Below are 15,021 nucleotides of genomic sequence, written 5' to 3' on the forward strand. Positions count from 1 at the left end.
CGGCTTCCACACTAACCCATTTAGGATTAGGTGTCCAACAGTAACAAGGTATTAAAATACACATTTTGTTGAACCTATCCACGACAACATATAAATAGTCATGACCTTTCTTAGATTTAGGCAGTCCTCCAACAAAGTCCATGGAAACATTTTCCCAAGGATGAGAAGGAACTGGTAGTGGAGTGTAAAGCCTAGTTTTCTATTACTGGGTTTTCTTTAGCACACATGGTACACCCTATCAAATATCTAGAAACTGTCTCATTCATTTTTGGCCAATAAAAAAATCTTTGCAACTGTGCAACTGTTTTACTTACCCCAAGTGACCTGATATTAGAGAAGTGTGTGCTTCTCGAATTATCTTTACTCTCTCAGTTTGTGGAATGCATAGCTTCCCAAAATGATACAAGAGCTGGTCCTTAACATGATAATCCAATTCTCCTACTTGTTTGCCTTGACTTAAAGTTGCATATACATCTTTAAAATCTATATCTTGAGCATATTGTTTAATGTATCTTTCATGCAATACTAAATTATGCTTAAGTATAGTAGTTGCATTTATGACTGGTCTAGACAACATGTCTGCAACTTTATTGTGTATGCCTTTTTTATATCTGATGACAAGATGAAACTGTTGTAGAAAACCCATCCACCTATAGTGTCTTGATTGCTGCAACTTAGTTTGGGAGTGTAAATATTGAAGTGGTTAATGATCAGTGTGTATAACTGTCTCTTTGCCCATTAAGTATTGTTTCCACTTTTTCATGCTATGTACTAATTCATACAAATTATTTATCATATGTGGGATAATTAACTACTGCAAAATTAAATGTCTCGGAATGATAGCATACGGGTTTACCATACTGCATCAAAATTGCTCCCATGGCATAGTCACTGGCATCTGTTTCAATCTCAAATGGTCTTTGAGGATTGGGCAGTGATAGTACTGGTGTTGTACTAATATTTTCTTTCAAGGTGTCGAAGGCTTTCTACTGTTTGCCTCCCCACTGAAACACCTTGTTCAATCCTGTTAAAGCATGTAAAGGAGCTGCAATTAAGGAAAAGTTAGAAATAAACTTTCTCCAATATTGTGCTACTCCTAGGAAGCTTCTAACTTCTGTAGTAGATTTGGGATTAGGCCAGTTTACAATGACTGCAACCTTAGAGGGATCTATCTTCAATTAACCAACCCCTACAATATGACCCAAATAATTCAAAGATGTTTTGCCAAATTCACATTTTGAGAGTTTCACATAAAGATTTTCCCTTTTCAAAACATCTAGAGACTGCTTAACATGCTTTAAACATTCTTCCCACATTTTGTTGAATATAAAAATGTCATCCAAATATACAATGACAAAATCGTCAAGAAAAGGTCTGAGTATATCATTAATTACTCTCATGAAAGTAGTAGGAGCATTAGTTAAGCCAAAAGGCATAACCAGCCACTCATACAATCCCTGCTTTGTTTTGAAAGCAGTCTTCCATGCATCTTGCTCTACAACTCTGACCTGATGATATCCACTATGCAAGTCCAACTTGGAAAAATAAACAACTTCTTTCAACTGATCTAATAGATCATCTATGCAAGGAAGAGGATAACAATTTTTTATCATTATTTTATTTAGTGCTCAGTAATCAATGCACATTCTCCATGAGCCATCTTTCTTTCTCACCAAGACAATTGTAGACCCACATGGCGATGTGCTAGGCCTTATGAACCCTTTCTCGAGTAGCTCCTGTACTTGTTTCTTGATTTCTACGTTCTCTAAAGCAGACAACCTGTACATTTCGATGTTAGGCAATGGAGCATCTTGCTACAAATTAATATCATGTACTATTTCCTTTTTGGGTGGTAGACCTTTAGGTTCTTGAAATAATATATCATATTCTGCAACAAATTTTTCTAAATCAGCTTGTTGTTTAGCATCACAACCCTCAAATACATTGGTTTTATCAGGTTTATTTTCCTTTACAACCATCAGTAAAAATTGTTTGCATGAATTTACAATTCTCTTCATCTGCCCTGAGTTTATGAGAGTATAATTATTCTTGAGCTTGTGAGTTCTTACAATATATTCGATTACATCTTTAACGAGTAGATACTTGTTCTCAACTCTATAGAAAATATCTTTTCTATCATAGAAGTAAGGACTTCCTAAAACAATTCCACATATATCCAAAGGAACTATATCTAACTCAACGTCATCTACAAATGCTGACCCAAAAGAAAACTTAAGTTTACATTGTCTAGTCACTTGTAGCTTTTCTTTATCACAAAACCAACCTAATGGTTATGGTTTCCTATGAGGTGTGGTTAGTAATCCCAACTTCCTTACAATTGCTTTAGAAATTAAATTTACTTGTGAGCCACTATCAAACAAAGTATCAATATTTTGATGATTGGAAATAACTTGAATATGAAAAAGCTCATGCCTTTTCCTCTCATTTTCTTCATTATCAGTAGAGTGTGCAGAATTACTAGTAGATGCTTCAGAATTTTTTCCTTTTATACCTGTGGCTGTGATTGTTGTTTCATCCCTTGAGTCTGACTGCAAATCCTTTTGAATAGTTGTATTAGTCCTCTTCTTTTTGCCCTCGTTTTTCTTGGGTTTCATCTCTGGATGCAGAATCCAGTAGTTTTCATCATCATGCCCATCCTTCTTACAATGGGTGCATGAAGACTTGCTCTTCTGTATAGTATTTTTCTTACTCTCTTTCCATTTTTTTTTTATTTTCTCCTTATTCTTGCTTGCAGTGGGTTTGGATGATCCCCCAACTTCTGGGTTCACATTCTTTCCTCTAGCCTCTAGCTGTGTAGCATGGACAGATACCTCATCTATGCTAGTGGGATTAAACATGAGGATAGTGTGCCTCATGTAGCTGTATAGACCACCTATATACTTCAAGAGAGTTTCAGGTGAGTCTAGAGAAATTCCTAGAATCAAAGCTCTCTTCCTAAATTATTGGGTGTAACCTTGTACACTTTTCCCTTTTAGTTGGTGAAGAGTTTGCCAACTCATCATGGCTTGCTGCATATAGGCTAGTGGATAGAATTGCTTTTTAATTGAAGAAACAAATTCACTCCAGACAGAAAGAATCTTACCATGTTTCTTCATGTCAGCTTGTGCCTTGCCTTCCCACCATACCAAGGTAGTGCCTCCAAGGCATAGGCTGGCCAGTTGAATCTTACTCTTGTCTGAATCAATGTTCTGCACTCTGCAATAAGCATCAATCTGTCTAATCAAATTATCCAGCTTCTCTACATTCAACTCTCCATCATATATCGGCAAATCAAATCTAACATCTAATTTAATCAAAGATGCTTTCTTTTTATTTTTAGGGCTATTAGGAGGTGTCAGATATTTTTCTTCTTTCCCTTTGCCTTTAGAGTGGTGATGGAGGAGAGATTCTTCTACTCCCTTGTCTTGTTTGGAGTTCGATGAATCTTCATTTCTACTTTTCTTAAATTCCCTATACATTTCCTCCACCATGGATTTCATGGTCATAAAACTATCCATGAATGGGGAGTTTGATTCCAAGGGACTTTCTTCTGACATTTTCCCCTTAGGATATACTCTTCCAAATTCTGGGTTAGCTTCAACCAACTCTCCTTCTCTTAATTTATGCTTTGATTTAGTTAGCATTCAACAACAAAATCTAGCACAAGATTGTCTAACCTTAGTAACCTAGAGCTCTGATACCACTTTATCTGGAATTTATCAAGGACAAATAATTAAAGGTATTACAGACTCATGTGCATGGATGTGCCTATGGATCGATAAGATTGCTATAATACATTGACACTAAGGTAGTTAGAGAAAACATAACAGTCAAACATGTAAAAATAATAATTTTAATAAGGAGTTCACCCAATGCTCCTCGGCTATGTCTCCTGGTCCAGCCTTCAGTGGCAGCCTCTCTATTATGTTTTCAAGCAGAGTTTTTACAATAGTGAGCTTAATTCGAGTCTCACTAAATAGATAAAAATCAGTAGGACTGGGGTACACAGACTCTCCTTACTGAAACACGACCTCTATTGGTCACAATAGTATGACAGGCCTATACTGAGGAGTTCGCTTGAACCTCTCAAGCCTTCTCTAGAGTACACAGACTCTCTGACTATCTCTGGCTCTGTCTGGCTCGATGCTACCTTCAGGTCAGCTTGACTTCTACTCTTTTTTCTCTACTCTTAGCTTTCTTACTGCTCTCTCTTGTTGTCCTCTGCTTCTATCAATTCATGGATTTAAAGCCAGTCTGTTCTTTTTGATTGTTCGTTTCTACTTCCCTGCTTTCTAGTTTCCCTGCCTCTGTCTGTTTGAACTCCTCAGCTCTGTGTCATCATCATTGGGTAACGCCTCGCAGGGAGGTGGCCACCTATTTCCTAATGAACTAAGTGTGTCAGACTCCTTGAATCATATTTGAATGGCCGTTATTTCTGTTTTCTTCAAGATCACCCGCGAAACATGAATCTTTTTCCAACTCATCATCCACGTCAGACTTCAAATCCCACGTACTTTGCTAAATCTGGTCATTTATCAGGATGTGCCTACGCCGTTGATCTAGGCCCCCCAGATCTTATGGTTGTCATCCATATCGAGCTAGCAAGTTGCATGACGTTTACTCGTCCGATGCGAGTGGTTTTCTCTATCATCCGTTGGACGTGTGCCACTAAATGTGTGGCATCGGGCGGGACTTAGTTGAAACTGCTTACCACCTCGAAGCATTCCAATATTCTTGTCAATTTCGTGGAATCCATGCTACAGAACCGAATGCATTACTTTTCCGCATTTCATAGTCATTTCGGGTCCGAGCGCTTTAGGGCTTTCATTCACTAAGGCAGACGCCCTACACTAATCGCGTATCAGAAACTACCCCCCATTTCCAAAATTAGGCTCTGGTTTCGCCAGTTTGCGCCAGCGCGTGCTACCATTGGCCAATGGCCTACGTGCTCGACCAAAGGTCCTCGTTGCTCCGCGCTGATCATAACTGCAACTGTCACAAGGGTTCCTTCTGATAGCTCGATCTTTCTAAGACTTGAATCTTTTGGCATAATTTAAAAGAGTTTATGAAACTTAGAGAGTGTTTAGGATCCGATTCGGATAAGTTGCTATGCTGCCATCCTTTCTAATGTAGCCCTGTCCGAGCATGCCATTCCAAATACCATGCTGGCAAGACTTCGTAAATGGCATCATCTGTTGCATTGATTGGAGGATGACCCATATTCGCTTTGGATCCTTCCGCACCTGGATATATAGGTTGTGCATGTCTGCTTTGAACTCGGTCGTGCTTTGCAAATTGTTGTAGACTGTTCGGGACATCCGTGGTCTATGAGCAATCCATGTCTGGATACTTGCTTCCATGAATATCCAAAATACCTTGATCTCCTGGACCCTTGTGGCATCCTTTGTAGCCCAGAGCGAGGTAAACCGCATTGCTTCAGGTAGGTTGGGCTCAATGCTAGGAAGCTGGCTACCCTATGGCAATTCTCATGCAACCAGAAGGATTGAGAGTAGCAACCATGCATAATGGAAAGTCTTACCTTTGTCCTGAGCTTCCTTACAATTTGTTAGAAATTTGTCGCATAAGAACTGCACCTAGTTGAACTGGAATCCTTCTGTACACTACTTCTCAAGCACAATAACAAGGGTTGGCACCTCATCTGCGTGACATTTCCTCATGAGTTTACTGGCTAGTAGCTGGGTGGTGACTCACACCCCTTGGTTGTTTATGCTTGCTATTACATACCCACACTTTCCTTTTTCCAATTTATATTTAGCCTTCATTGTTTCTGTAAGACCCACATCGTCACTTGTTTCGATTATGTTTGTGCGGTCGTTCCCTTTAATCGGCAGGTGAGTAATCCAGTGTACTAAATCGGCTGTTATCGGAATCAGCTCTTCCAACCAGAGATACCCATCATGTACCAGACAGAGTAACTGTTGAATCACAAAAATGGTGATGGCCACGCAGTGATAGTGGGCTATCCACCTCAATTTCAGTAAGCCCGCCTTTTCCACACCCAGTAACCATTTCCATGGTAGTAATTTGTCTGCAGCTAATTAGGGGAACTTGTCGCTGTCTGGTAGATCCCAATCTTCAAACTTGATACTCGATACTTGGCCCAGCAGCAAACCATCAAACCTTATCTCATCTGGGAGAAGTGGGGTTTGTAGCATATGTTTTGTAGCATCCAAGTCCTTTCGTATCTTGGCCATGCCATTCCATGGGGAGACATATGAGGGTAAGGAAGGTATTTGAAACGCAGCTTCTTTGCCCTCATCCTGTGCTTCAATATGAGCGATCAGGGCTTGCAAATCTTTGTCGTCGTCGTTGGGTTCGGTGGTGATTATTTTTCCCTTCTTGGCTACTGAACTTCTACTGAATCTCGATGATACCCTGACTGGCCCCATCATTTGCTTGTTTTTCTAGGGCTGCAGTGTGCATGGCGACTTTGGAACCTCTAGGGTCGCCACCCCTTTGTTTGGCTCCTCCTGGGTTGGATGCAGCTCTTCCGAAATCTATGCCTAGTTTCTTACCATGGTACTCATGGGATGCTTGGTAGCAGGGTGTTTGTTGGTCTTCACTAGTTCAGATCTCATATATCCTAGTGTTGTCCAAAGGGTGTTATAGAAGCGCGTAGATTTGAATATATCCCTTCCCTCCACTTCTAGTGCATTAATATCTTCTCGGCGGAAAATCTTTTCATATCTATCTTGAAACTTCCATCTTAATGGCCTGCCGCCCATTCCTTGTTTCCATAACTGGAACCTCTTGTCATGAATAGTAGCGTTAACGGTCACCTGCCACCCTTTCCACGTGGTAGTGCAGCCCCTTTGGCGCAGCCATGATCATGCTATCTGACTGGCCCTGCACGGAACGTTCTTTCCGCGCCGACCTTTCGGAGACTTGTTTATAGTCTCGTGCCTTGTTTCAACTACAGGGGCACTGAGGTTAGGTGGTCGCACCCTAGATGAAATGTCTCAACATCCCTGCTAGCCCAGGTTGCAGGCACCTTTCGAGTGCCTTCGTATCCATTATCTCCTTAGGTGCTATTGTATGGGGTACACTCCTCCGTTGGTGCGGTCGTAGCCATGATAGCAGGGTCACATGTCGTCTTATTGCCAAGATAGACTAGGCCAAAATAGGTTTCCTGATGTGTAGAGTCGCACAACCCGCTTGTGTGACACCCAGTTTTATTTTTTTGATTCCTTTCCCTAACGTCGTGCTTCTCCCTCTCTGCTGCACCCGTTTTTCATTGATTTCATGTAGCCTGATGCTACCACACCCATTCTGGGTTCCTTCTTGTCTTACTATTGAGAAGCACACCTTCGCCTCCCTCCCATGACAGGTCCATTGACTCTCTGGTGTCTGTAGAGTCCTAGTGGATCGTCTTATGTTGTTCGTGTGCCCTCTTTCTTTCTTATTGGTTTTGTCATGGACAGTTGGCGAGCTACATTGCTACAGTGGATTTGATTTTTGCTTTGTATGCAGTTAGGCATTAGCACACCATACACCTGCACCCTATGTTGTCGATGGATGCTCACCCTCTTTTTTCTACCAATCCAACCATGCGCCTGCCTCCTAAAGTCGCTCCACTTTCCTCTAGTCTTTTGGTGTATACTCCACCCTTGTGTAGTTGTTGCACTCAGCGACCCCGTTTGTGCACCCTACTTTTCTTCCAAACTCACTGGTTTGCATTGGTCTACTAGTTCCTCTGCTTTCATTGCACCCTCATCGTTCGACCACTCCCTTTCTTCTATCGTTACACGGCATAGTGATCTAGTCATCATATTACAATTTAGCATTGTTACCTCATGCAATCGGTTCTGCCATCGCTCAATCTCTTCATCGGAGTTCGATGTACAGGAACTATCGCGTTCCCATGAGATTCTCCCATCCACTGTCGGATTCACCCAGTCCTGATCTTGCGCTATGATCTGGTAGATATGATCCAAGTCCTCATCACTCTCCTTGTCACGTACGGGTTTAGTGTAGTGTGCCCCTTCAGCCAGATCTAGTGGGGCGACTATGCACAGAGACTTTTTCTCAAATATCATCTTTCAGTATTTTAGATTAATGACTCCATTCATGTCCGTGGCCCAGTCTATTCCCAATAGTGTTAGGTAAGGGTTACTATCATCCACAATTTCTATTACCTCAAAGTTTGTTTGAGTGCTCGTGCCTTCTATATCTACTGTGACTCCTTGTAGTCTCCCCATGGGCAAGATCTTTTGCTGGTTTGCCATCCGTAATTGAATAGGAGACCATAGTAATGTGAGCCTACCCATGCGTTCCCATGTTTGTTTAGGTAGGACATTCGCATCTAACCCCAAGTCCAGAACAACTTGATCCATTTAATAGATGCCAATCTGGGCAGTCAACGGCATCTCCCACCCTGTGCGCAAAGCATGCTTGCCTAGCTTCCTGATCATGCGCGATTCACCAGACCCTACGCATCTAGTTATTAATTCTTGCAATACTTTGACCGCTCTAGTGTACCGTAGTAGTTTCATGCATGTATCTAAAAAGGTAGTTAACATAGAAGTGTCTAACTCCAACTCAGTCTGATCCTTGCTACCCGAAGTAGAAGGCTCAGTGAAGCTCTTCTTAGCTTCCATAAATTTTTCCTTCGCGCGCTCTAAATCAAATTCAGGTTGCTTTGTAGGGGCCTTGTGATGAGCCGCAAAAATGGGTAACTTATTGGGCTCATTCTGCCTACTATTCTCTATTAATCCACCATTCTTCATAGTTTTATGCATGCTTTTCAATATATTTATGTTAATTCAATGAATGAGAGTAGCCACTTGACCACAAAGTCTAATACGTGCTTATTGCAGATTTTTGGACATCTTTTGGACCAAGGTCAAGCATTTATGAGCCACTTGATAGCCAAATACGAGGTAACAAGGCCGAGGATTGGTAGGAAGGGTGTCTCCTACACTAAGTGGCCCCTTCCTCGAGTTCACCACCATCAGCTCGGAGTTCAACAGCCCACCAAAGATGATTTCCAAGGGCAGCCGAGAAAATTTTGTGAAGTGGCTGATTAACTGTAGTTTTGAGTAGCCAATCCCCTCATGTTAAGGAAGGTTGTTGGGAGTCCTTGTGGTGCATAAGTAGGAAGGGTTCAAGCCTTGGTAGTTTAGCTCTCGAATATTTTTTTTTGGCACTTTAGTGCTGCTCTGCCTTTCAGCTCATTTTCGAGCTCTTGTTGTAAACAGTTTTGTGACATGGTTATTTTTTTAGTAATGGAGATAAATTTCACTTTGCACCAGCTCTGAGCTTTTCTTAGGAGGCTATAGCTCTTGGGTTTGAGGCCAACCCAAGTGCCAGTACCTCCTTTGTGTACTTTTATGTGTTTTCCTTGCATTCATAGAATAATTTCTGCTATTTAGGTTAAGATCTTGCTTTGTTACTTAGGTTGCTTTTGATTATTAAAATAGATTTTCATGCTTTAGGTTGATTTAACAGTTTAGTAACAGAAAGGATCTGCAAAAAGGCCATCAAGCAATCCTTGATCTCACCTCTCCCTCCTTGGGACCATGAGCTGAGACCAAGGCATACTTGCTGCCACAAAAACATTGTTTTTTCCTTTCAATGCAATTGTTAGTGTTAGATTTTCAGTTGGAAGAGTTGCTACCAGTTACACTTGCATGTTTAGATTTGTTCTTGCTTAGTTTCCATAGTTATCTTGTGTGATTTTGTGTCTATAAATTTCTGCTCATCATGTTTCTGGTTTTTAGGTTAGATTAGGTCAAAATAGATAGATCTTTGGTTCTTCTAGTCTTTGTTCGATCAGTTTTGGAAAATAGTGTGCAAAGCACCTGTAATACATCCATGCCTATCCTTCCTTCTTCATACAACTTGCTCCAACCGTTAATTCCAGATTCCTTCCCCTCATTTTCCACACTTTTCCAATTTGACCTAACTTCTACATTCTTGTGCAAACATTGCTCTCTCCATCCTTAAACAAATCCAACCATCTTCATCACTCCTTATCTTCATTTACCAGGTCCTAGACCCCTTCACATTCTCATCCAACCTCCATTTTCTCTTTCCCACTATTTTTCCACCATCAACCCTCCAAAATCCTCTTTCGGCTCTTCCTGTAGAACATCCTGTAGAACCCCTGCAGACTTCCTGTAGAAGTTTACGTGAGCGGTTTTTCGAGATCTGATCACTGTGAAACTTTCTGGAAGGGTGATAGGGACTCCTTAGGCCCTCTTCTCACCTTCCCAACCTCCTACACATGCCCACTCCATTTCCTTTTGCTAATCAACCTTTGCACAGTCAAAAACAGTTAAAGCACATGCATAATAATTCTGCAAGATTAATCAAAAGTACAAAAAGATGTTTTTTCCAGATTTTACTTCAGAAATAGCTTAGTCACATGCATTTTACCTTTCCAAAATTCAATGGCATCCATTTCCATTGCTTTCATCTCTCTTCTTGCATCAGTAGGGTTAGCCGGTAAAATTAGGGTTGCTAGGGTTTGCATTTCCTTTATGCTTTCAGTTTCTTTCTGCAAGTAGATTAGCCTCGTTTGAGTTAGCTTTCATCCATCACAATTAAAAGCTTCTTATAAGAGCTCATAGAAGTTGGCTTAAGCTCCTAGTGGACTTGTACCAGCTGATCAAGTGACAACTTGCGACAAGAGCTAGTACTTGTGCATACAGCACCGTCACATCCAAGTTTGTTACAAACAACCGGGTTGATAAAAGTAAAGAAGGGAGTCCCAGGAGTTGCAACATCATTGCTGCAATATTGGAGCCCACCATCTTTTTTGTATCATTGCCGAGGAAACGTCAGACTATTTTTGATTGCTGCTTTTCTTCTATCTTCTACTACAACCTTCTAGTAAGTAGTTTATTTCAGCAAGAGTAGAGTAGTTGTTTCATTTCAATTCTGCAATTTCATTTCCACAAAAGTAGATTAGAAATTTCCTGCTTTCCTAGACTAGCATTCAATTCTACAAGTGTAGATTAACATTTCCCTTCTACAATTTCAATTCCGCAAGCGTAGATTAGAATTCCAATTCTGCAAGCATAGCTTAGCATTTCATTTCTGCAATTTCATTTTAGCAGCATAGATTAGTCATTTCCTGCTTTCATTTTAATTCTGCGATTTTCATTCCAAGAAGGTTTACTTTAGTTAGTTGCAATTTTTTGTCCAATCCATTTCAGTTTTGCAGGTACAAGCAGAGAAAAACACAAAAATCAACCAAAAATATTTCATTTCATGCCTCGTAGGAACAGAGACAATACAGGAAAATTCTTACCCAACACCCCCACCACATCACTGAGTCACCCTTGTCTCTTCTTCAGTGGCAGTGATCTAGACGAACCTATAGATGAACCTCCAGAGATATACGAAGATCCTATAACAGAAGAAGAGTAAGAAAACATTCCTCCTGAGACCATGGCTGAACAAAGAAACGATATAAGGGATGACGAGATAATAGAAGGTGACTTTCCCATCTGAGAGACCAATGGGAACACAAAAATGAAAAGCATAAGTCCCTAAGCCTTACCTCACTTCCATGAATTGACCACTGAAGACCCCGATACCTTATTGTTTGAGTTTGTTGTCCTTTGTCGAACTTATGACTATGCAGAAGACAAGCAAAAGTTGAAACTCTTTCCCTCTACCCTCAAGGATGCAGCACTACACTGGTTCATGGGGTTACCTGGAAACAATATCACAACTTGGGCTCAGATGCAGCAAGCCTTTAGCAACAAATAGTAGGATTACTGTAGGTCAAAGGAAAAAAAGGGAGAAATCTTTAGAATGACCATGGGAAGTGATAAATCTTTAGAAGACTATGAAGAGAGGTTCAAACTCAGTTATAAAAGGGCCAGGTGCACACTTGACTCCGAATCTCTGAAGCTGGTTTTTCTCTGAGGAGTCCTTGAAGACCTTCTATATACCCTCCATTTGCTGGCTAGAGGAGACATCTACCAACTACCTTATGATGACATAAAGACTGTGTTTAGAAACCATTCTAGGGCAGCCCGGAAAAGAGGTAGGGGGAATCAAATTTCAGCTAGTGCCACCTTCTCCAAACATGAGTTTACAAATTAGATGGAAGACCTTAAAAGTGAGATGAGATAGACCATTGCCATACCACTGGATACTTTCTGAATCCAACAGAAGAAAGAGGAAGCTAAAAGGGATTTGTCCATCTTTTGTCCCAGATGTACAAGGAAGCATCCTAAGAACGAGTGTCCATTGCACTCCGTAGAGGTATGTTTTGTTTGTGAGTAAGACCACCCTATAAACCAGTGCCCAACCTTACCTGAACTTAAAGCTATGTACCAAAGGGTTGAAGGAGCCACTGAACCACTCTACTTCTTGAACCAAAGGAGGCCACATGGATCCAGACCTTACCAGCAGGGGATGCAATGGACATCCCAAACTTATTACAACCCCAACCAATCCACTCACATACCTTCTTGGGCCCCCCTTCTCATCCTTTCTGGTCTGCACCCTCTCCTTGGTCATATCCATCTCAATACCATACTCAACCTGCTGCTCATTCATTTCATTCTCATGTTCAGCCGCAACCTTAATGGAATGCACCTCAATAGGGGTGGAGGCCCTAATACAACTCTCCTCTCGCCAGTTTTCCTCCACCACCTTCTCAACCACAACCATTACCTCCTACTCCTCCAAGAAAACCCCAGATGCCTGTTAAACTGAACCCGTACCCCAATAACAGACAGGCCAACATGTATATACTGGAGAGACAACATGCCCTACCTATGCTATGGAGATTCAGTAGATCAACCTATGATCTGGGAAGGTCCTCCCATATCGCCAACCTCCTCCTAAGGAGGATGACGAAGAGAAATAGGAAAGTGAACCCAAAGCCATTCCACCCTTTCCTAAGAGACTAACTGTAACCACACAACCAAACCCAGAAGAGTCTGAACTTCTGGGAGAGCTTAAACAGTTATGTGTGAAAATCCCACTTCTCCAGGCCATAAAAGATGTACCAATTTACAACAAATTGATCAAAGAGAATTGTTTCAGGCACCCAGGCAGGCGCAAGAGAGATGCCCCAACTATCAATGTCATAGGACAACTGTCCGACCTAATGTTGGGACAAGTAATCTGTCCAAAGTATCTGGTCCCTGGTAGTCTTGTAGTTGATGTCCACATCAATGGCACCGTCATCCCCCACACCTTGATTGATCTAGGGGATGCCATTAATGTGATGACCAGGGACACTATGCTCAAGCTCAACCTTCAGAATTCCCTAAGAAAGACCTCGACAATACTGCAGTTATCAAACTGCTCCACCGTGACCCCCGAAGGGATTGTGGAAGATGTCATGGTCTCTGTTGATTCTTGGGAGCACCCTGCTGACTTCTTTGTCCTTCAGCCAAAGGCAAAACTCACTGGATACCCCCTCATTTTGGGAAGGCCTTGGTTAGCTACTGTAGATGCTTACACCAGTTGTCGAGCTGGGAGCATGACCATCAAGAATGGGCCTAGGTCCAAATAGCTAGTCCTATATCCTCCTGTCCAACCTCTGCTAGAACATGACTTACCTCTCTGATTGGAGGAGGAAGATGAGGATGAAGTCGACTCTACTCCGTTGTACACAGTGGAAGCCACCAGGGGAGTTCCTCAAACCGAGGATGACCTTATTGAGAATTTGATTCAAAATCCACCTCCCAGTGTGTTGCCATTAGAAGAGTTAGTAGAAGACACCCAAGCCAGTGCTTTAGTGGATCTCCGTGTGGCTAATCCGACCTCTTCCTGAGTTAAGAATGTGGAATTCAGCCCTAAAAGAACCTTGAAGATCAACTCGTCCCTATCCCCCTCTCGAGAGAAGGAGCTGTGTAGCTTATTGAACTACCATTTGGATGCTTTCACTTGGAGTTATAAGGAAATGAAAGGAGTCCACCCTTCGGTCTGTACCCATCACATTTACATTAAAGAGGATTGTAAACTAGTCAGGCAACATCAGAGGAGAATGAATCCAGCCCTTAAGGACATTGTCAAAAAAGAACTGCAAAAGTTGTTGGATGCAGGATTCATCTACCCCATCTCTGATAGTGAGTGGGTTTCTCCTCTGGTGCTTGTGCCCAAGAAAAAAGGGAAGCAGAGAATCTTTGTAGATTATCGAGAACTTAACAAAGCTACTAAGAAGGACCATTTCCCTTTGCCTTTCATAGATCAAGTGTTAGATGGCCTGGCGGGGAAGATGTTATTTTCCTTCCTAGATGGGTTTAGCAGGTATAATCAGATCCAAATCAGCCAGGAAGACCAAGATAAGACCACTTTCACTTGTCCCTGGGGTACCTTTGCCTACCGGGTCCTTCCCTTTGTGTTATGCAATGCTCCTGCCCCTTTCCAGAGAGCAGTATTAAGCATATTTGCTGAGCTGGTTCATGATTTGGTGGAAATCTATATGGATGACTTTACTCCTTATGGGTCCAAATTCCAAGAAGCATTGACTAACCTGGGAAAAGTTTTAACCAAGTGTATTGAAATGAACCTATCCCTCAGTCCTAAAAAATGTGAATTATGATGACTGAAGGGACTGTGCTAGGTCATACAATTTCTCAGCAAGGATTACAGGTGGATCCCAACAAGATTGCTATCATCCAAAGGGTTCCACCTCCTCAAAAGGTAAGAGATGTTCAGAGTTTCCTAGGCTTAGCAGGATATTATAGACGATTCATTAAAGATTTCAATAAGCTAGCCTCTCCATTGTTTGGTCTTTTGGGGAAAGATGTTGAGTTTATATGGACTGACAACTATCAAGAAGCTCTGGATGTGTTGAAAGATAAGCTAGTAACTGCCCCAATCTTGAGAGGTCCAAACTGGGCCCTACCTTTTCACCTTCAAATAGATGCCTTGAACAAAGCCATAGGAATAGCCTTAGGACAAGTTGAAGAGAAGCTACCATATGACATATATTTTGTTTGTAAAAACTTGTCCAAGGTGGAGTTAAACTATACTGTAACCGAGAAAGAGCTCCTGGCTATAGTCCATTCCCTAAACAAGTTCAAA

This window comes from Pinus tabuliformis, chromosome 2_2 (genome assembly GCF_031772625.1).
Source record: "Pinus tabuliformis cultivar Carrire ecotype Pingquan chromosome 2_2, CPIR1, whole genome shotgun sequence".
In the NCBI taxonomy this organism is placed as follows: Eukaryota; Viridiplantae; Streptophyta; class Pinopsida; order Pinales; family Pinaceae; genus Pinus; species Pinus tabuliformis.